Source organism: Schistocerca piceifrons, chromosome 7 (genome assembly GCF_021461385.2).
Source record: "Schistocerca piceifrons isolate TAMUIC-IGC-003096 chromosome 7, iqSchPice1.1, whole genome shotgun sequence".
Classification (NCBI taxonomy): domain Eukaryota; kingdom Metazoa; phylum Arthropoda; class Insecta; order Orthoptera; family Acrididae; genus Schistocerca; species Schistocerca piceifrons.
This window is the reverse complement of record NC_060144.1, coordinates 326,094,646-326,116,446: the sequence shown is the minus strand read 5'-3', so window position 1 is coordinate 326,116,446 and position 21,801 is coordinate 326,094,646.

The window sequence follows — 21,801 nt, the reverse complement described above, 5'->3', positions numbered from 1 at the left end:
TGGAACGTGTTATTTTAATGAAAGATTTCTTTACATACCGGTATTCAATTTCTTTACAACAATTTTTTACATTCTCTCTCATTCTTCTTTATCTCTCTCTCTCTCTCTCTCTCTCTCTCTCTCTCTCTCTTTCTTTCTTTCTATCTATCTATCTCTCTCTCTCTCTCTCTCTCTCTCTCTCTCTCTCTCTCACACACACACACACACACACACACACACACACACACACACATTCTTTTTTTTTTTAATTGTACGGTGTGCGCGACTCTCGGCGAGGCACGAAAACGTCCGTGAATGAGTTTCTTAGGTTTGCGTACAGTTACGAAAGAAATATAAAAACAAATATGAGAGTTACTGATTTATGATGCTTAGTTTGCAGTCAGTTCTAATTACTATTAGTAACTACGCTCCAGTCCCTAAACCTGGTTACAGAAATGTGAATCAGACGCATTACGTACTCCAGGCCGTCGCAGCCGCGTCTTTGAAAGGCCAGCTGCGGTCACTTCCCAGCCCTCTGTAGGATCACATCGGTTCGTCTTCTTCCTGCTAGTACTGTAACTGAGATTTGGCAACAAGGCAAGGTATATTTGTCAACTCTGTGATCGACGAGTTACTTCCTGGTGTGCACGGAATTAAGCCTCAAAGTTCACCTGATTTTTCGTGTCATTTCCATTGAATAATCTGAGTTATTATGGCTTCAGGTGTAACAAAAGATTGTAAATTTACGGTTTTCAGCCCAGGAAAGTCGTTGCATGTGTAAATCGCAACTAAACTCGTCCTTTAAATAGCGGTTTACGAGTTCTAGACTCTATTGGCCTCGTAAGAGAAATGCGCAACACATACCTCGTCGCTAGTTCTGTAGTGACGTGCTGAACCTCTGAAAAAGCGTCTGTTATGGTTCGCGGTTCCAGTCTCGCTGAATGTAACGTTTTTATACCTTCTGTGAAAGAGCTACAAGCAGTCAGATCAAACATCGATAAGGGAATCGCCAGAAAATACTTTCAGCTCATAGTGCAATGGTGAAAACTTACAATGCTGCACAACAGGTAACAGATGGTTCAGATGGCTCTGAGCACTATGGGACTTAACATCTGTGGTCATCAGTCCCCTAGAACTTAGAACTACTTAAACCTAACTAACCTAAAGACATCACACACATCCATGCCCGAGGCAGGATTCGAACCTGCGACCGTAGCAGTCGCGCGGTTCCGAACTGAGCGCCTAGAACCGCGAGACCACCGCGGCCGGCAACAGGTAACAACTCGTTCCGCTGCTGACAAGTAAATTTTGGCTCTTTAGGAATACATAACTTTATTTATAATATGCCACATTTGCACACCTGTTGAGTATGACACAGAATACTAATTAAACACAAACCCAATCGAAATCAAAGTGAGTAGTATTTTACTAATTCGTGCCGATAGAGGCACGCTTGTACACAGATACTCAGTTTTATCAAAACAGACTTTCGTCGTAAGGTTGTCGTGGGTAGTTTTATTTCATTTCTTTTAATACAATGCACAATTTTCGTAAGGTTTCTTTTATTGTTGTTAAAACAATACTAAACATGAGAGAGAAATTAATCATCAAAGATATATGCGAATTCTCCGATGTGATCTATAACAGTCTGACATTGCACATGCAGTTTATTGATTACATGCATGTAGAAAACTTGTTCTGAGTTAAAGCTGTCAAACAAGGTTTGAAAAAGAATAATACGCCACTAGCAGACGACAGCTAATGTAGAAAATACTTTTCTGACTATTTTGGCTCGATGCGCTCTCCCCATACATGATACAAAAGCTTCGAGATGCATCTGCTGCCTGGCCATCTATTAAACCTGAAAAGAACAAAATTTCGCAGAAGTTAGCCCTTTTTCCACATGCGGCTATTTTGTGTTGAGAAGTGAAGGTAATTATGTTCAAAGTTCCATTAAGTTGGTAACTTCGGCAGACAGCAGAATTGCGTTGTAACAGATGTAGCAACGAATGAAATGGAACTCGCGACATTTTATCTACCGTGCGTGACACTTACCATGACAATACTAGCTGTCATCTACCTACAGCACCTCCAGAGGTCAACAATAGTTCGTCCAGAATTTCCGAATTCCACAGTGCTGTGATATAATGCATATGGCCGGATCTAGAGAGACAGACAGTTACAGCTTTTCTTTTGCACTGCACGACGTTTTCAACAAACAGATAGCGCAATATAGTAGCTCAAATGGAAAGGAACACTTCCTCTTTAAATTTTTGCATCCTACACTGTTGGCAGTTCTGTGTAGGTGGCAGTTACATGATTTTATTTCGCTGATTACAAAATAGAATCGAATGTATGCACTGGGTAGCCGAGGCAGCTAGTTCATGGCGATTCGGGCAACCAAGTAAATGAATGTACTGAACATGGTGCAAACCACTACAGGGAGCCCGTGTGTCAGAATTCTCATCGAGTGTGCCACACCGGTGTTATGAAAGAAAAATGAGTCATACAGAAGATGATTTGGTGGTCTGTTGGATTGATGGTGTGTTCCTGTGATGATTGTCTGGGTTCGGTTCCAACTGCTGCCAATGATTTTTAATAGGGAGAGACAGATTCTATTCTCTTCCGTCTACGACAAGTGAAGAAGGTACAATGCCATTGTGGTCTGAAATTCACATTAAACATGATATTCCTTCTCTGCCAAGTAGGCATTAGGTTGAACCACAATAAAGTCAGGGGTGGCGAAATGTAGTAACTCTATCACCAGTAACCTTTCTTATAGTAGTTATTTATTTATAGTGATGAAAAAAACCCTATGTAGTGTCACAGGACTCTTATTCCATCTTTTATTTGAGCTTCTGTACGTCGATAAAATTGGTTCTGAACTTGGAATGCAACTCAGACCGCCCTTAACGCGGAATTTGATCCCTTCGTGACAATACAGCTCGACTACAATTTGTAGTTTGTTCAAAAGTGCAGATTCCTCAACATCTCCACATATTGCGCGTGAATGGGTTCGATTGGTGGCCCGGCACTACAGTTTTCTTTATGTATTATCAAGCTCTAGCATGAGAACACCTATCTGCTGATGGATAATAATTTTGATTTTTAATGCATTTTCATTTGTTGTCAACACTAACGATATCTGACGTTTTTTACTCCCAGTGAGACACAGAACTATTTGAGAGACCACTCTAAGTTCAAGGATGTTATTCCGAGCTGCTGGTGGAGAAAAATTCTGTAGCTGACGTCTCTTTGTGTGTAGTCAACAACGGTATGTACGGGGTTCGATTTCCAGTCAGCATTGAACTCTTCGTCATATTATTTCTAGTTCAAACATGCTCACATGTCGCTGCTGATGTAACAAACCCATATTTAACGATCGTTCTCTCTAATAAATAACAGCGATCGGTTCCGGGTTGGAGCCCTGGAAAGGAAAAAATTATTGTTTCGTCTCGTCATTTCAGTTAAACGATCTAGCTTCTGCCGAGAAAATCCGATATGTCACAGTTGATTGTGCTTCGCTAACAATCTGATTAGGTTCTGGGTACGAATCGACGACGGTTCAATCCCGTCTCCGGCTATCCTGATTTAGGTTTTCCGTGATTTCCCTAAATCGCTTCAGGCAAATGCCGGGATGGTTCCTTTGAAAGGGCACGGCCGATTTCCTTCCCCATCCTTCCCTCACCCGAGCTTGCGCTCCGTCTCTAATGACCTCGTTGTCGACGGGACGTTAAACACTAATCTCCTCCTCCTCCTCCTCGTGTCCAACAGAAAGCTTTACATTACGGAATTTGTAGTAAGCTACTTGTGAAGAAGTAATATTTAACATCTCTCTCAGTTCGTTAACGGGGACAATAGATGCTGGGTAGGAATTTGCGTTCGTTAAAAATGTTTACGTTATGTGATTTAAAGTTGATATTTGCTAACTGATACTGTCTAAAATCGAGGTATATCGCTCTCTGTATGCCTAGTCAGGAATGACTGCTAGTTTCCGTCAGTCACGAAATCTTAGTCCGCATGAACTGGGTTGAATCCATATTCAGAACGAGACGGTTCGTCGTGCCATTTGAAGTTCATACATATTCTCAACTAGCTGCTCATGAATAACTTAAATTTTTAACAACATTTTGTGTTAAATGACAAGTGCGGTATGTTACTTTGAAGAGAAAATCATAAATACGACGAACTTACTACGTGCATTACCTATCTGACGTAATAATGAGAGTGATAACATTTCAGGTATGTCATTTATTGCAATAAATGTGAGCTTACAAGCCTTAAGGACAGTCTTGTCTGAGATAAAGTGTTCCGTGATATTTGTAGTATCGTGGTATTACTTTACATCTTGAATTATTGCGAAACAGTGCCGAGTTTTCTAGTGGTGATTTGTTGGAGCCATTTTTAATAGTCAAACGACTGTACCAAGGAGAGATTAGAGGACCTGCTAGACAACTGCATTATGTGGGTTGCATGCGAATCAAGCGAAATGCAATTCAGTTCGTTCGGATACTTTTGAGCACGACTGTACATTAGTCCTCAATGGTAGAGAACACCAAACACCCAGATTGTGGAATTTCAGTGCAGCCTCTTCGCTCGATGTATGTAGAGTCACATTTTTTCCAGATTAATGAACCAGCATGACAATGAACATTCGAAGATATTCAATGACTGATATGAAAGGAACAGAACGACATATCAAAAAGTGAAAAACAGTGGATAAACAAATTTTATTCTTTCCTGTTATTATCGGTTAAAATTAAAATTCACGTACAAGACCCTTATGAAAAAAACTATCCTCCGACCCTCTTCCTCAATGATGTTTTATGTCTCATGGCACTGAAAGTAACGTGGTTATTAATATGTTATGTTGTTCGATTGAATTTTCTCCTTTTGAGAAGATAGAAGGAACGATCTGTTTTACATGCTGAAAACATTCTAAAGCCAAGGTCGCATAAATATTTATTTATTTAAAGTATCCGGTTTCGACAGGCTACTCTATACGCCGTTTAAGGGGGATTTTCAATGTTTAGAATATGTGCAGGCTATGTAAACAGATGAGCTACTGTGGACTGTGTTTATGTGACGCAATGATCATGTGTGAGCAGTATATATATGGACATGGCGATTTGCACAAGGTGCTTCATGTTATTTTTGTTATGACAACTTAAAATGAACACATTTCATATAAAAAGATTTTTTAAGACCTGGAGATGACAGCACAGTGTGTCTTAAACGATTGTTCTAAATGAAGAAATATTTATGTGATCTCGACTTTAGAATGTTTTTATTTGTTTATTCATTGTTAAATATGATTAAATAGACCTTATTGGTTTCACACTCACTATTTATTTATATCTTATTCCCGTTAATTTCAAAAATTTTGCTATAGCCGACTGGGTCAAGTTGACTGGGGAAACATTGACGACCTTGTCACACATTGAGCTCTGCTCATTTCAAAGCAGAGACGGTGGGTAAAACAGTCTCCTTGTGTTTAATGAGCACGATTTCCGTGTCTTGAAAACGACAGATTGTGTTCTTGTCACGGGCCATGCTGAAAATGAAAGTCCCTTAGCTCAGGCTGCAACACACAAAGGTCAGTCCACAGACACTCCTGATGAATCGCCTTTCGAATATCAGGTGGAATAAAATGAAGAACCAAGAGCTTCAACATGTGCTGCTCCCACTAAGCCAAAACGGTGGTCTTTTAGATTTTATTCCATTGCCTAGAGAAGAAGAGCTGTTCGCCATGCAGTGAAGGCCGAAGGTGTGTCTACCGGCTGCCGTGTCTGCCTTGCGGTGTTCAGCGCATGCGGTGCGGAGGGGCATATGATCAGCATACAGCACTCCCGGTGGTTTAGCAAACTTTCAAGAGCATGGAACCGATACGATTTGGTCAAGCAGCTCCTAAACTGACATCACGAGGCTAAGTGCATCCCGTACCATTTCTCACACCAAGGAAAAATCCCTGGCACCACCGGGCACTGAACTCTGGTGCTCCACACGGCAGGCATCTGCAGTGACCACTCAGCTACGGCTAACAAAAGGAAGCCATGTGCAAAAAGAGTAAGAAAAGTTACAACACGCAAAGAACAAACTTACATATGAATGCCGATGTTGGTTCATAATGAAGCATACAAAGCGGAAAAATAACTTTTAATACAATTAAGAAAACTGCCAACGAAGGCAGATTACTGTGTTTGCATGCGATGATTGGCCGTCCAGGAGAAGATTGGATAGGGTTTTACAAACTCTGCACATGGCGGGATGTCGGGTGTCAAACCTCGTTAATAATCCTTCCATTAAGTACTATCAGATAAGAAATATATAGCAGTGGTTAATTAATTAATGTAATGTCTTATAATTTCTAAGAATAAAAAGTATTCAACTTTTCTTAGTAGTGTTGTCTTGTGCATCGGTAAAAGTCATCTTGCTTCAGTTCAGGGGCAAGATGGTCCTTTTGCATTATCTTTTAAAATTGACAAAACAACTCTGATTGTATTAAAATAAACATTTACGTCAATAAGTCAACATAATACAAGGCCATATTATTGATACGTGCAGAGAAAAACAAAATGTTTCCAAAAATGAAATTATTAAGTAAGCTTAGCTGCTAAAATTGTCAGCTCACCCCGTTCTCCCATATGTTACTGGTCTCCTCACATAAGGGTCCTATTGGTTCTTGAAACTTCGTACGTATATGAGGGGAGTTCAATAAGTAACACAAGAATTTTTTCTTAAAGCAGGCTGGTTTTATTCGGTGTTCCAGTACACCATATTATTCCCCACACTCTTTTGCTACAAAGCCTTATTTTTCAATGGGACAGCCTTACGCTACTTTATGGGATGACCTATATGCCCGATGGTACCACCCTAATGGTGGACATGAGAGCCAACATCTTGCTGCATCAACAACCTCCTATCATCCACCTACTGCCTCCTGTGGAGTGAATCATCCTTCATTGGGCCAAATAGATGGAGGTACCTATATGCCCGAGGGTACCACCCTACTGGTGGATGTTAGAGCCAACATCTTGCTGCATCAACAACCTCCTATTATCCACCTACTGCTTCCCATTGAGTGCATCATCCTTCATTGAGCCAAATAGAATAGATGGAAGTCAGAAGGCGCGAGATACGCGATGTAGGATGGATGAGGTAGAACAGTCCAATGAAGTTTTGTGAGCGCCTCTCGGGTGAGCAGACTTACGAGAGGCCTCGCGTTGTCATGGAGAAGGTGAAATTCGTTTGCATATCCGAGGCTAGGAACACACTGAAGCCGCTTCTTTAATTTCCTGAGCGTAGCACAATAAACTTCAGAGTTGAAAGTTGCGGAAGGACATCAAACAGAACCCCTTCAGAGCTCTAGAACACCGTCGCTATGAGTTTACCGGTTGAGCAATCGGCTTTGAACTTTTTCTTCCAAGAAGAGGTGGTGTGGCGCCATTCCATGGATTGCCGTTTTGTTTCCAGTTCGAAGTGATGTACCCGTGTCTCACCGCCTTTGACGATGTTGGACAAAAAATTGTCACAATTAGCCTGGTAACGCGCAAGCAATTCCGCACAGATGGTCCTCATTTGCTCTTTATGGTCAGTGGGTAGAGCTAATTCAGTTACATTTCACTACACATCACCTGAAGCCATATGGCACTCCATTAAGTGAGTGGGAATTCATCGGTGTCTTAGCCCTTTATCCTGACATGGTTCCAGGGTCACACTGCATCCACAGCCAAATGTTCAAACATATATTGGTGGAATGCTAACATTACATCCCTGTCAGTTTCGACTGTATCTGAAGTGAGAGTGGCGAGAAAGACTGATTGACCCAGTACTGAAACTGGGTAAACACTTCCTTAAGATGGACAGCTGTTGCCCAGTTAGTCTCACTAACATTCCCTGCAAGTTTTTCGAATGTGTGATGGGCCGGCAGCTGTGTTGGTACCTTGTGTCTCAAGGTCTTTTGGGTCCATCCCTGGACAGTATTCACCAAGGCAATTCTTACACTAATAATTTGGTTCGAAAATGGTTCAAATGGCTCTGAGCAATATGCGACTTAACCTCTGAGGTCGTCAGTCGCCTAGAACTTAGAACTAATGAAACCTAACTAACCTAAGGACATCACACACATCCATGCCCGAGGCAGGATTCGAACCTGCGACCGTAGCGGTCGCTCGTCTCCAGAGTGTAGCGCCTAGAACCGCACGGCCACTCCGGCCGGCGATAATTTGGTCTGTGTGGAGTCTGGTATCTGGTCAGCTCTTGCCCAGCGTGGACACCTTATCACTCTATTCTTCAATTTGCAAAAGGCTTATAACGCCACATGGCATCATCTCATCCTCATTACCCTGCATGAGAGGAGACTCCGAGGCATGATCTCGATTTTCGTCCAGAATCTCTTGACACACTGTACTTTCTGGATCAAGTGGTGCTTCTCACAGTAACCCCCATATACAAGATAATGGGCTCCTGTAGGGATCTGTATCGTTTCCCTTTTTCTAGTAGCTGTCAATGGTCTACCTGCAGTGGTGGGGTCTGCAGTGTCATCCTCCCTGTATGCTGATGGTTTCGGCACTGTTACTCTTCCACTATCGTTTTGGCTGAATACAGACCGCAGGGTGCCATATAAAAGATACATTCCTGGGCTCTCATCCATGGCTTCTAGTTTTCGGCCACCAACTCATGTTTGGCGGCGAGGATCCCACCGGACACATACCCTTGAGTGCCCCAACTGGCGGACGAGAGTGTCAGCACTGCTAACAGAGACCACAAGTCGTGCAGCGAGTTGTTTATGATTCGTCGATCACCACCGCACGTTCTAACATTGCAGGAGTCACACTTCTGTGCAGCCAGCCATCATGCGGGAGATTGAACAGCTTTGTTCTTTGCGATGGTGACAGACGCCGCGCCCAACAACTCATCATGCTTTAGTTCACTGACACGTTTACGTAGACATTCTGCAAGTGGCTGTGAATATCTGCGATGCTCTGATTTTACAGCAAAAGAAACTCAATGACTGCTCTCTGTTTGGAACGCACCTCCGTTACAGACGCCATTTTGAAGGCTATGTATAGCGCCACCATCTATTGGAACTTCATGAAACTATAGAGATTGAAGCGGGAATATTCTTTAATGTCTCTCAACAAATTCGCCACATTTTGAGCCGAAATTGGTAGAGAAAAATAAGAGCATTGCATTACTTATTGAAGTACCCTCGTGTAATGAGAATGCAACACGTAATGAGCAATGTGTCTGCTATGCGCGGTATTCTACAACGGCGGGTTTGATTGAGAGTATTGTGGCTGACAAGTTGTGAAGGGGCTGGGGGAGGTAGGTAACCGGACCACCTCCGACTCCTCGAACTCCTCTCTGGCCAGACATGGGGGTTGCATCCCTCTACCCATCCTTAATCTGTCCCATCCTCTGATATGCCAGTCCCACCTGGATATCCGCCCCCCCCTCCCCCAAATTCTATAAGTCCCTCCAGATCCTCGAGCGCTATGAACTCCACCTCGCTTTCCGTATACGCCTCCTGTCCCCCCACGCAGATCCTCTACGACCTCATTCCATTCCCCCTTCTGCTCCTATTCCTCAAACATATCTGCATACTCTACACCTCCTGTCGCCTTGATCCCCCTCACCCCCTGGTTGTTCCTCTCCTTTCCGTCCCCTGCCCTCTGCCATGCCTTTACTGTTGTGTCTCCCTACCCTCCATCTCTACACCCTACATCTCCTTTCCCAAGGTGGCTTCCATCAACTCCCTCTCCCGAATGGTGCCCTCTCTCCCTCCATTTATCCCTCCTATCAACTCTGATCCTCAACACCTTTCCTGTCCTTTCCCTGGGCTCTCTCTCCCCCCCTCCCCTTTCCATCCTGTTTTCTCCGCACCTAACCTCTCCCTGCCTCCCTTTCCCCCCTCCCAGAGTCCTTTTGCATTCCTCTCCTCTGCCTTTCCCCACTCCCTGTCACGTCTGCCTAGTGCCCGCTCCCCCTCTTATGGGTCCTCGTCCTCCATCGGCTCCTTTCCCTCCTCCCCACACTTCGTTTCTTCCTCTCCTTCCCCCCCTTTCCTCCCCCCCCCTCGGCTGTGGTATATCATATTTGTGAAAATTTTTTAGTACGGTGTTCAAGTGAATGTTCAGTGTTGTTCGTCTTTCCAAAGTGTTGCAAGCAGAAACCGTGCTGCCACTGGGTGTAAATTTTATATCTCTTGTGAACAGAAACCAGACTGTCGCCGTGCTTTTTTTAATTGTACGTCTATTCTTCTACCTGTCTGCTTCTTACGTGTTTTATTAGCATTATCAACCCTTTGTTTTATGTTTTAAGTTCCACGATTTTCTGCCATTGTACCATTTAAGTCACCTATTTTATCGCCTGTCTTTATTATTTATTATCTTCATCCTTTTAAAACAAATTCTGTAGGCTGAAGAGTGGCGTACTAAGCTGCTGCTAGCCCGCCTCCTTCGGGGGGAATCGAAACTCAATAAAGGAAAAAATAAATAGGTAACAGGTTGCTGCGAAGTATTCCGAGTTGCTGCAGCGAACTGCGAAAAGAGGTGGGGAGTGGGGGGATAGCTGTCCGCAGGCTGCTGTGCGCTCGTTACTTGAAAATTTCATGGCGGCTGGATAAACTGTGCTGCTGTATGCTTATGGGCGCTAAGCAGTTTGGACAGGCTCTGACTGCGCTAAACTAAAGCTTCAGACATTCGCTAAAAAAACAAAAACCACATCCAAACAGGCTACAGAAAATCTAAGGATAGCTTTTTATCATTTTAACGTAACAAGTGGCGTAAGAAAGGGTGCCCTGTCCCTATCTTGATAGGCAAGTTCTGTTCCAAAATAGTGTTTGTAGGCTTTCTTTAAATTTGTGAAATTTTCTTCCTGTGCCTAGCAAACGCGAACATCTTGAAGGTATAGCATACAGTCAGGCATATTGCTATAGGTTCTGCGAGGAGGGATTTTCTAGAAGAGAAATATGTATGTGAAACTATTTATATGAGTTGGAATTTGGAAACAAAGAAATAACACTAAATGTAAATTAATATAAACCACTCATGTAATCTAACAAGAAAGTTACAAACTCAAAATTTCACACGCTCTATGTGTTAGACTCTGCCTAGTATGCTTCTATGGTTGAAGAAAGTAAGTCGAGGTAAACACGTGCTTACCTCGGCTTATTCTTTATTTAACGAACAATATTTTGAGCAGACTGATGATGTCGCTATGAGTAGCTCTTTGTCTCCCTTAGTAGCCAACCTTTTTATGGAAGACTTAGAGCCAAAAAACTTCAATCAGTGGTGTTAAAACCTAAATCTTTCTGGAGAAATGTGGACGACACTTTTGTAGTTTGTCCACACGGGTCAGCAACGTCTGGAACACTGTAACTCCCTCCATCCAGCGTTTGATTCTCCTTGTAAATGGAGAAAAATGGAGACCTCTCGTTCTTAGATGTCTTGGTCCGCAGAAAAGAGGATGGTTCCTTGGGTGAAAGGGTGTTTCGTAACCCGACTCACGCTCACCTGTATCTACGAGCTACGAGCTGCCAACGCTCATCTCAAGGTAGTGGCATGTTACGGACTCTCGTTCATAGGGCTAGAATTTTCTGACGTGCAGGGAGCTTGTCAGCAGAACTTAGCCATCTTCGCTGTGTGTTGGTACAAAACGGGTACTGTGACAAAAAGATCCGTAATAATTGAAACATGCTCGCACTAAAGCTCAAGAATAGCCAGAAGAAACGGAGAACTCCACGAGAATGGTTTTCATGCCTTATACTTGTGGCGTGTCCTTTAAAACTGCCAGGCTGTTCAAAAAATATCAAATGAAATGTGTTCCGTCCCGAGTGCAAACTACGCTTCATTTTGTTAAACACAACCTAGCTCTATGGAGATCAGGGATATATAAAACTCCGTGCCAGTATAGGAAATCATACGTTGGCCAGATGTGTCGCACTGTTAAGGATAGATGCGCTGAACATAGACGTCACATCCGACTGGGTCAGCCATGAAAGTCTACTGTGGCTGAACACGCTCTTGACACGGGACACAGCATGCACTACGGAGAGCCAAAAATCATTTCATCGCTTCCACATACTGGGACCCAATCAGTAAAGAAGCAATCGAAGTACATATAAGTATCGACCTCAGACATGGGATTTCAATCCAGCAAGGAATGGCAACCAGCAGTGGCTGTAGTAAGGCATCGTCGGCAGCAGAAGAACGAATCTGATTCATCACAGACGGACAATCAGAGAGTGCGCGCATAAACTGGGCGGCAACTCACTGCCCGAACGCGCCCTGGGGTACTATTTGCTGCCGCGCGTTTCCCGTGTCGCGAATGCGAACACCGTGACCCATTTCTCTGGCAGAGGGCACTGGATGTCGCCGTGCTCCAAAAAATGGCTCTGAGCACTATGGAACTTAACATCTGTGGTCATCAGTCCCCTAGAACTTAGAACTACTTTAACCTAAGGACATCACACACATCCATGCCCGAGGCAGGATTCGAACCTGCGACCGTAGCAGTCCCGAGGTTCCGGACTGAGCGCCTGAACCGCTAGACCACCGCGGCCGGCGCCGTGCTCCATGATTCGTCTACGATGATGTTATAGCCCCACCCCCTGGTGACTGCGCTCTTCTAGCGAGTCAGTGAATATACTGGAAGAGCCATTGCAGCAAAACGTCCATCCTTCCACCGTCTTTCCCACCTACAAATCCTTGATCTGCCCCATCCTTTGTTGCTTGGATTTCTGCCACTCCCAGGTTCTATAAAGCCCACCAAATTCTCGAACGCCATGCACTCCACCTCGTATTCCGCATCCGACTTCTGTCCCATACCCACACGCGCATCCTCTACGACCTCATCCCCTTCCCCCACCTTCTCCTTTTCCTTGAACACATATGCACCCTCTATATTGTTCGCTGCCTCGATCATCCCCCCCCCCCCCCCGCCTGGTGTCACCCTTCCTCTCCAACCCCAGCCTGTTGCCGCGCCTTTACCAGTGTGTCCCAACCTCTCTCCATCTCCACACCCTCCACCGCCTTTCCCAATGCAACTTCCAGCATCGACCCCTCCAGGATGATGAGCTTCGCCCTGACGTCTACCCTTCCTACCAACTCTAACCCCACCTTCCTCCTGCCTCCTTCTCAGGGTTCCCTCTCCTCCCCCTCCCTTCTCCTGAGCGGCTTCCCCCTCCCATGCCCCCTCCCGCTCGTGTGGTCCAGTTCAGTGTCTCTGCACTCCCTCCTGCCTTGTCTCCCCTCTTCATCTCCTGCCCCACCTGTCTCCTGCCTCTTGGTGCACCCCCTGATGCCTCTACTCTTTTCATCCCGCCCCCTCCCATGCTGCACCTTGCTCTCCCCTCCTTTTCTATCCTCTGAGGCCACTCCCTCGGCGGGTCTCTCCTGGTAGTTTTATTCTCCGTCGTGTGTGCTTCATCTCTCCATATGTGTTTCAAGTGTCTTGTTCTGGAGTGTTTTTAATACTGTGGCCAACTTTTAACCTGTGCGTGTGACTGTCACCTGTGCGTGTGTGCTCTACGAATCGCCAACTGTGTTTTTTAAACTTTATGTCGACTTTTTTAATTGTCCCCCCATGAACGTCTCCATGTCAGTTTATTTTTACCTCCATTATCTCCCCTTACTCTGTTTTTGTCCCCCTCTTTTATGACCTTTATATGTATAATTTTCTTCTTGTATTAGCTGTCATGTCACTCGGCTGAAGAGTAGCGGATTCTGCTGCTGACAGCCCTCGCCTGCCCGCATTGAGCAGGGGAATGAAATCACAATAAAGAGGGGGTGGGCAGCAACACATCAGAAAACATCTGAAGATGATGAGCAGCTGTGTTGTTGAAATACTGTATGGCTTCCACAACGTTATCCGACGCGGTGCCCATGAACCATAATGAAAGAAATTTTAAATTAGCGAGACAGGTAACGCTAATTCACAAGAAATAAAATAATCAAACAAAACTAATTCTGCAATTAGTGTTGTTGTTAACTAGTATCACGTCTCTTGCTTACACTTCCTGGTACCACTGTGGACATAATGATCCCACAAGCACGTATGAAATACACACACCTTCCTTGTTTTTAAAACTATTATTTTCAAAATATAGTCGCGCGGGGTAGCGTGCGGTCTGAGTCGTCTTGTCCCAGTTCGCGCTGCTCTCCCCACTGAATGTTCGAATCCTCCCTCGGGCATGGGTGTATGTCTGTTGTCCTTCGTGTAATTTAGATTAAGTAGTGCGTAAGCCTAGGGACCGATGACCTCAGCAGTTTGGTCCCATAGTCCTTACCACAAATTTCAAAATTTCAAAATATGTGACGTTCTTTCTCTGAGTCAGATGTATCCAGCAATATTTTGTTCAGTTTTATATTTATAAGAGATTAAAATTTATTCATTGTTTCTCCACTGAGAAACACTGGGCTCAGTATGACGCCATTCTAAATTACTTGTTTGTTTCTTGAATGCAACATTATGAAAATAGAACGACTGTTACGTTGAACAACTGCTATGCGAAACACATGCAGCAACGAAAGTAACATTTCCCGCCTTTTTGTACCCATTATTAGGGTTTCTTCCCTCAGCTGTTGTTGTGTATTACCTCAGTGGTTATCACTCTTTTGCCTCAGCCCGTCGTAGAATTACATTTTCAGTAGAAAACGTTTGCATAGTCCTGCAATTTGAATCAAAACGAGGACTTAAGTGAAATATCATCTGATGATGATAGAGGGATCGATTGTATTTTTTCTGAAGGCAGTAAATCAGCTGATGACTCCGATGAAGATGTTTCAGATTTGTAAAGGATTGTTTCTGAAGCTGATGACATCTCAAATCTGAATTTTTCCAGTAAGTATATATTAGCTACCATTTGTTTACGACAATGGTAATAATAATAATAATAATAATAATATGTAAGTAAATATGTGATATAGTAAGGATATTGTTTTCAGGTCCAAAAATGGAAAAGAGACATGGGAAAAAAGTCCTGTTAGATTGCATGTGAGGGAGCTGGGAGAAAACATATTGGAGATGGCTCCAGGGCCAAAGCGGCATGGTGCAAGGAATTTAACAGTATGCGGTCGGCATCTGAAGCCCAACATTCCCCAGAATATTTTGAAGTGGACCTACAGAGAAGGTAACATTACATTTGGTAACAAATGGATACATCTTGATAGAGAAGAATCTGACTGTTTTCTTGGCCAGCTTTAACTTCAACAGCATGCAAGGCTCACAATGAGGGAATAGTGAATTAATTGAAGAAAAAACAAGACCTCTCTAATTTCAATAGTTCCGTAACTTTGAACTGCTTTACAGAAATATCACGCTGTATTCAGTTCGATGATACACAGCAGCGGCGACAGAATAGTGACCCTCGTAATTTGGTTGCTATAAGCGATATAAAACGTGAGTCACTAATTATTGGCACCTACAATAACTGCGGAAGCATGATAGTTGCTGAAAAGTTTGTGGGACAAATGTTGCATGCGACAACGGTGGCGTAATACGACTTTGGTTTTTTTGTTGCTAGGTGGGATTGCGTCAGAGATATGAAGGGCAACCTTGGTTTGTTAAATGGGATGCTGTAGTTTGGTACTTATTTTCTGACAGCGGCTATCGAGACAAATCAACTGATGTGTGACAGTAAGGTCTTTGAAGGTCAACTACGGTCAAAAAGGTGGCACGAACGTCCATTTACAGAAGGGGTTCGAAGTAATGACCAGTGGTATCAATGCAGAGCTGCAATCTTCTTATGATGGATTGAGTGGTTTTCCTGATCATTTCGGCACTTATGAATCACATGCTCCGACAGTACTCTCTCGTATATCGTGCAAATAGTAAATATTCGCCGAATACGGCGTATCCATCTAACGTGGCGTTGACATGTAAACACCATTCGACGGTTTCGCAATACAACACTGATAAGAAAGGTAAGACTAGTATCGTCGAATCAAGCGAATGCGAATTACGTATTCCTTCGAAGAACAAGTCGATATGCTTCTCATTTACCGAGAATGCCAACGAAATTCAATGACAGCTAGAGATTTATACGCTGAAAGATATCCTCGACGTACTCACCCTACATGTCGTACAATTAAATATGTGCATGATGAATTGAAAACAACTGAATCTTTAGCGCATGGGAAACATATCCGGCAAAGGAAAGTTACTAACGAGGAAATCGAAATTGGTACGCTTGCCACTGTGGTTCGAGATCTTTGTGTTGGTTCGCGTCAAATCGCAAAGGAATCTAGCATGACCCAGTGTAGTGTTGTTCGTGTTCTGCATCGCCACAAGTATCATCTTCACCATATCAGTCTCCACCAAGAATTAACTGGTACGGATTGTATGCGTCGTACTGAATTCTGCCGATGGGTTCAACTACAGAGGGATGACCCATTTATTAATTTGATTTTATTTACTGACGAGGCTACATTCACGGACCATGGAAATGTTAATTTGCATAACATGCATCATTGGGCAACTAAAAATCCATGTTGGCTGCGGAACGTTTCACACCAAAAACCGTGGTCGGTGAATGTATGGTGTGGGATTCTGGAGGACAGAATTACAGACCCCTATCTCATCGAAGGAAATCTTAATGGTATGAAGTACACCACATTCCTGCAAGAAACATTACTTCTATTATTGGAAGAAATACCTTTAGGAACAAGGAACAGAATGTGGTATCAACACGATAGGTGTCCGGTACATTTTTCGCTGATGGCTAGAAATGAGTTGCAGAGACAATTCCCAAATCGTTGGATTGGACGTGGAGGAGATGTGTCATGGCCGTCTCGTTCGCCACACTTGACGACTCTGGATTTTTTCTTGTGGGGATTCGTAAAAGACATTGTTTATCGAGACATTCCAACTACACCTGAAGATATGCGAGAGAGAACTGTCAGAGCATGTGCTTCGGTAAGTGCTGTTGTGATAAGGAATACCACCCATCCCATGATAATAAGATTGCAGCACTGCATTGATACCAATGGTCATCACTTCGAACACCTTCTGTAAATGGACGTTCATGCAACCAATCTGACCTTCGTTGACCTTCAAAGACCTTACTGTTACGCATCATTGGATTCGTCTCAATAGCCGCTATCAGATAATAATAACCAAGCTATAGCATCCCATAAAAAAAACAAAGTTGACCTTCATATCTCTGAAGCGACCCCACTTAGCAACGCCATATTATGGCCCCCATTGTCCCATGCAACTTTTGTCCCACAAACGTTTCAGCTCCTATCATATTTTCAGAGTTATTCTTGGTGGCAATAGTCAGTGACTCACCCTGTATATGAACAGTGGGCAAGTACAGTACGTGATGTATACGAACCACATAAAATTTTAAATTTGATGAATGGCTATTAACTTTTAGGGCGCCCTTTTTCGCCACTATATCCCCTCAAATCCAGAAAATATGGAATCAAGATAAGGGCTGGATGTGACAGCACTGGTCACTATGTCACGGTCCTGCAGGTGTGCACCGGAAAGGGCGAAGACCAATCTAGAGAAATAAATCAGGGAAAAAGAGTAATGTTGAAACTGACAGAAAATTTACCCACAAATAGTACAATTATCACGATAGGTAGTGTATTCACGAGTTTGGAGTTGACAAAAGTATTAGAACGAAAAACAAATGGCTCTGCTTGGAACAAAAAGAAAAAGTCGTTGCGGACTACCTACAGAATTTGTCATAGCAGGGAGAAGAAGTACAGTTTAAAGTCTTTCGGATTCCAGGAATCGGCTACAATCGTCTCGTATTGATGAAAAAGTGTAAGATAGTGACAATCCTGAGTGCTATGCATTTGAAAGAGAAAATAGGTGAAGGTGAAGCAGAAAAATATGTTATAATCGTATAGCATAATGCAATTGAGTAATATGTTGATACAATTGTAAGATGGCAAGAGCTATGCCCCTTACATGAAGTCATTAAAGATCACCTTACTCACGTTCAGCGAACAGTAGGGCTGAACAGTAGGCGGACGTATTGGAATAATTAATGTCGAGTGACAGTTTTAAAGTAATGCACATGACATGAAAACTTTGTGGAAACGCATCGATTTACTGGAGGCTAGTTTATCTCAGGGAAGTATTCCAGTGACCGTGGCCGGCTGGGGAGCTGCGAAGGGAAGCGACAATAGGCAGCTTATGGCGGCTCAAGCTCTGAGAAAGCGGTAACGGGGCGCGGTCTCCAGCTGCTTTAAGATGAGTGACAGTGAGAGGGTGGTTGGCCCCATGCTGGTGTACTGGGAAGCAGACGGAGAACTTGTACGCCTGTTGATAAATGTCCGTCGTCCCGTTTTCAGTGAAACATGCGAGAAAGCTGCGCAAAGCTGCGGTGGAGCGGTTAACAGAGGCCAAACTATGTGTGTTCGTGACTATAGCAACTTCATGCTGAATTAACGGTCCGCAGAGTCTGAAGTAAATCAGGTGAAGAGCGACAAACGAAATACGCCGGCCTCCAATGGGAATGTAAGACCAAGGAATCTGAAGTACTCTCCTGGGAGTCAGAATTCCGGAAAAATTGGTGTTTTGTGCAGACGCTAACCTTGATGGATGGCCTAGGAGGAGCTAAATAGCAGAAGTTGAGAGGAAGGGAAATTTTATGGGAATTTGTTCACTTCCCAGAGCAGGCATTTGTCGGCATGGGAAGCGACGCATAATTAACGCGACTGGCACTGCAATTGGCGTAAGTGTTTTTGCTGGAGGGGAAACTGAGGCGAAGAGCGGACTGGGAGAAGTCCCTGTAGAGGTCTTCCATTCCCAGCTTGCCTAGAGTGCGGATGTGGCGTTCTTAACTCAGCTTGCCTGAGAGAGAGTGAGCATCTTTGCAGTTTAGGACTTAGCAAACGGAACGATTGAGCTTGGAGATAGAAAGTTTTCGTTCAGCTATGTACTGAGCAAGATAGCTAGAAGTGAACAGACGAGCGCAGCCTTGCAGCACCAAGAGGTCGGCCGAAGTCCACATAACGACGACGCCCCGCCATGCTGAATTCGGTGATATTGCACCGGCTCCGGCCACTGATTAATTTGTTGGATTACGTCAGCAAAGTTTCCACAAGAGTTTCATGGGCCGTGTATTGTAGAATTCTTCTCACACTTCTCATTACGCCTGGGTCAGTCGATAGGAATTACTTTTGATTTATCGCTCTTTACTCCACGCAAACGCAACTTATTACCACTGCCTGTTAGGAGAGTCATGTAATGTGATGATTGAAGGTCGTGAGTTAAAATAAATCTGTGCTAATCGACTGCATCTGTTTTCAATCAAGTAATTGTAATCCCAAGTCACTTTCTTAATTAATTTTATGTTCAACATTTGCATCTGGTGTTCATTAGCTGAATATAACACCAATGTGCACTCCTTTTTAATTAAAAGGGATCAATTCTGAATCAATCAATGTCAACACTGCCACTGCAGTTCAATCAGGAGTCACAGGGCCTTATTAATTTATTTGCGTTATCCAACATTGCGGCAGTTTTTCACTCTCTGTTGATCTGTTAGTTAATTACCTGGGGTGAACACACACCAAAACCAGATAAGTGATGGGTGGGGTGTTACACAATGGCCAACTTATTCAGTACCTACACTACAAAACGTATGACAATTAGATGGTCCAAGATTTTTTAAAATGTTTTTGATATTTGTGCCCTCAATGCTTTCACAATTTGGCTGGTTTTAGATCCTGACTGGAAGAAATAAACCGGCTACGAAAGAAGAGAATATCTTTTTTAGACGGAAACATGTACAGTAAAGAAACATGTAGGTTGACCCAGCAAAGTTTCACCTCTTCCTTGAGCACAAGAACAAAAGAGGGCAAAACCTGGACTGTTCCTCCTATGTGATTGTTCAATGGATAGAAAACATTCCGAAAAGTGTAAAAGATGTTTCTATTTTGCCTGTAAACGACGTTCAGAGTTGCTTTGTTTTAAAGGTAATGATGTTTAAGACGGACGACGAAGATAACATCTAAAAGTGCTTATACATATAGTTTTCCTGTTTTCAGTTCAGTAATGTATGTTTTATGTCAGTTCATTAAAATAAATGACATACTGTCAATATATTCCGAGTAAATTACTTGAGGTCTTTATGACCCTTGTGGTAAAATGAAAAAGTTCTGGTAATAGGAGGTTTACTTGACCTTCAGTGTAATTCCTACGATTTTCACTATCGCGAATTTCTTGCCAACTTTGAGTGTTATTGTAAGCGAATAGTTACAATTAATCTGACGGTGTTCCGAGTGCTGCACAGTGGACTGTATATATTGCAGGACGCTGAGACATCGCCGGTATGCTGAAAAAACGTTCCACTTACTGCCACAAGGAGAAAATATAGCGGTGTAAAAGTCAGAGTGGGCTACAACCCTGTGACGCCATTCGTATTTTGGCAGGCATGGAAATGGATGACATGTGACTGGGGAATAGTCTTTGGACAGATGAGGCACATTTTACCCTGCATGGAGCCATGAAAGCACAGAACTTTCGCTCATGGTGTTGTACTCTGCTACATGTTGTGCATAAATATCCACTGCATTCAGATGATGTGACTGTGTGGTGTGGTTTCACAAACGCCGTCATTCTCAGTCCGTTTTTCTTCGAGGAGATGATACTTTTTGAGCCTGTTAGGTGTAGGGTGACGCCTGCACGTTATAAGGAACCCCTTGTGCAACAATTGATTCCAGCTAAGCAAGAAAGTAACTATGTCGACACCACTATTTTCAGGTAAGATGGGGCGACAGCGCACGTCGCTTACCAGGTGAAATGTTTGCTTACAGAAACTTTCTGTAACTAAACCATCATCTCTAGGCAATTTCATGGTGTGTGGGCTTCCTGATCCCCTGACCCAAATCCATTCGACTTCTAATTGGGGGGATATGCGGAACATCGTGCTGTCTAGGATGCATCCGGACTCTTCCTGATCTGAAGGATAGCAAACGACGACGTACTGCTCTCATTACACTGTATATGCTGCGAGCAACTGTCGACCATACCATGTAACGGATACAGCACACTACTGAGTCGGGAAACCATATAGAACACGTTGTAGCTTGTGACCATATCCTAATAAACGCATGAGATCCACCGTTATTATGTGTTTGATTGTTCCTCCCATTTTCCTCCACTCATAATACATTCTGACAGCTTACAGCGCCATATTTCCACCTGGTGGCAGAAAGAGGAACTATTATGTTTTTCAGCATGATCCGTGAGCGCACCGATTAATGAACATACCTACGATGTCTCAGCGTCCTGCATTGTATATAGCCCGCACTGCAATGTAAGTATAACCATCCAGTACAAAACAAGTAAAAAAAGAATACAATTCTGCGTACAGACGCAGCATGCCGTACTGGACTATTTTCAATCTGTAACGGACTCTCGAACATCTAGAAGAAGTTTCCAGCACATTTATGAAGTCATGGCTCCAGATAAGTAGAATTAACTTCTTGACTTACAAAACAAAGAAGGTTCATATAATATGCGTTTCTGAGATGCCGTTGCAATAACTCAGAGGAAACTTGATCCCTTACCTGACAAACCCGTTTCGCACATGTTGTGCAGTAAGGTCTGACGGAAAAATAATCAAGTATAGAGTTACACTGTTTCTACGAGGTTCCCCAAATACAAGACAGTCTCCAGGGAACGAGTAAACTGAGGCAAACATTACTGTCACGTTTGAAGTGCGTCATTAAAATCTGTCTTTGCTGGGGTGTTTAGTATCCTCTGTGATTCCACTTGAACCTTCTCTACTATATCATATCTTCGCTCCTTTTAGTTGATTTTCATCTTGGGGAAGAAGTAACAAGGAAACAAAGG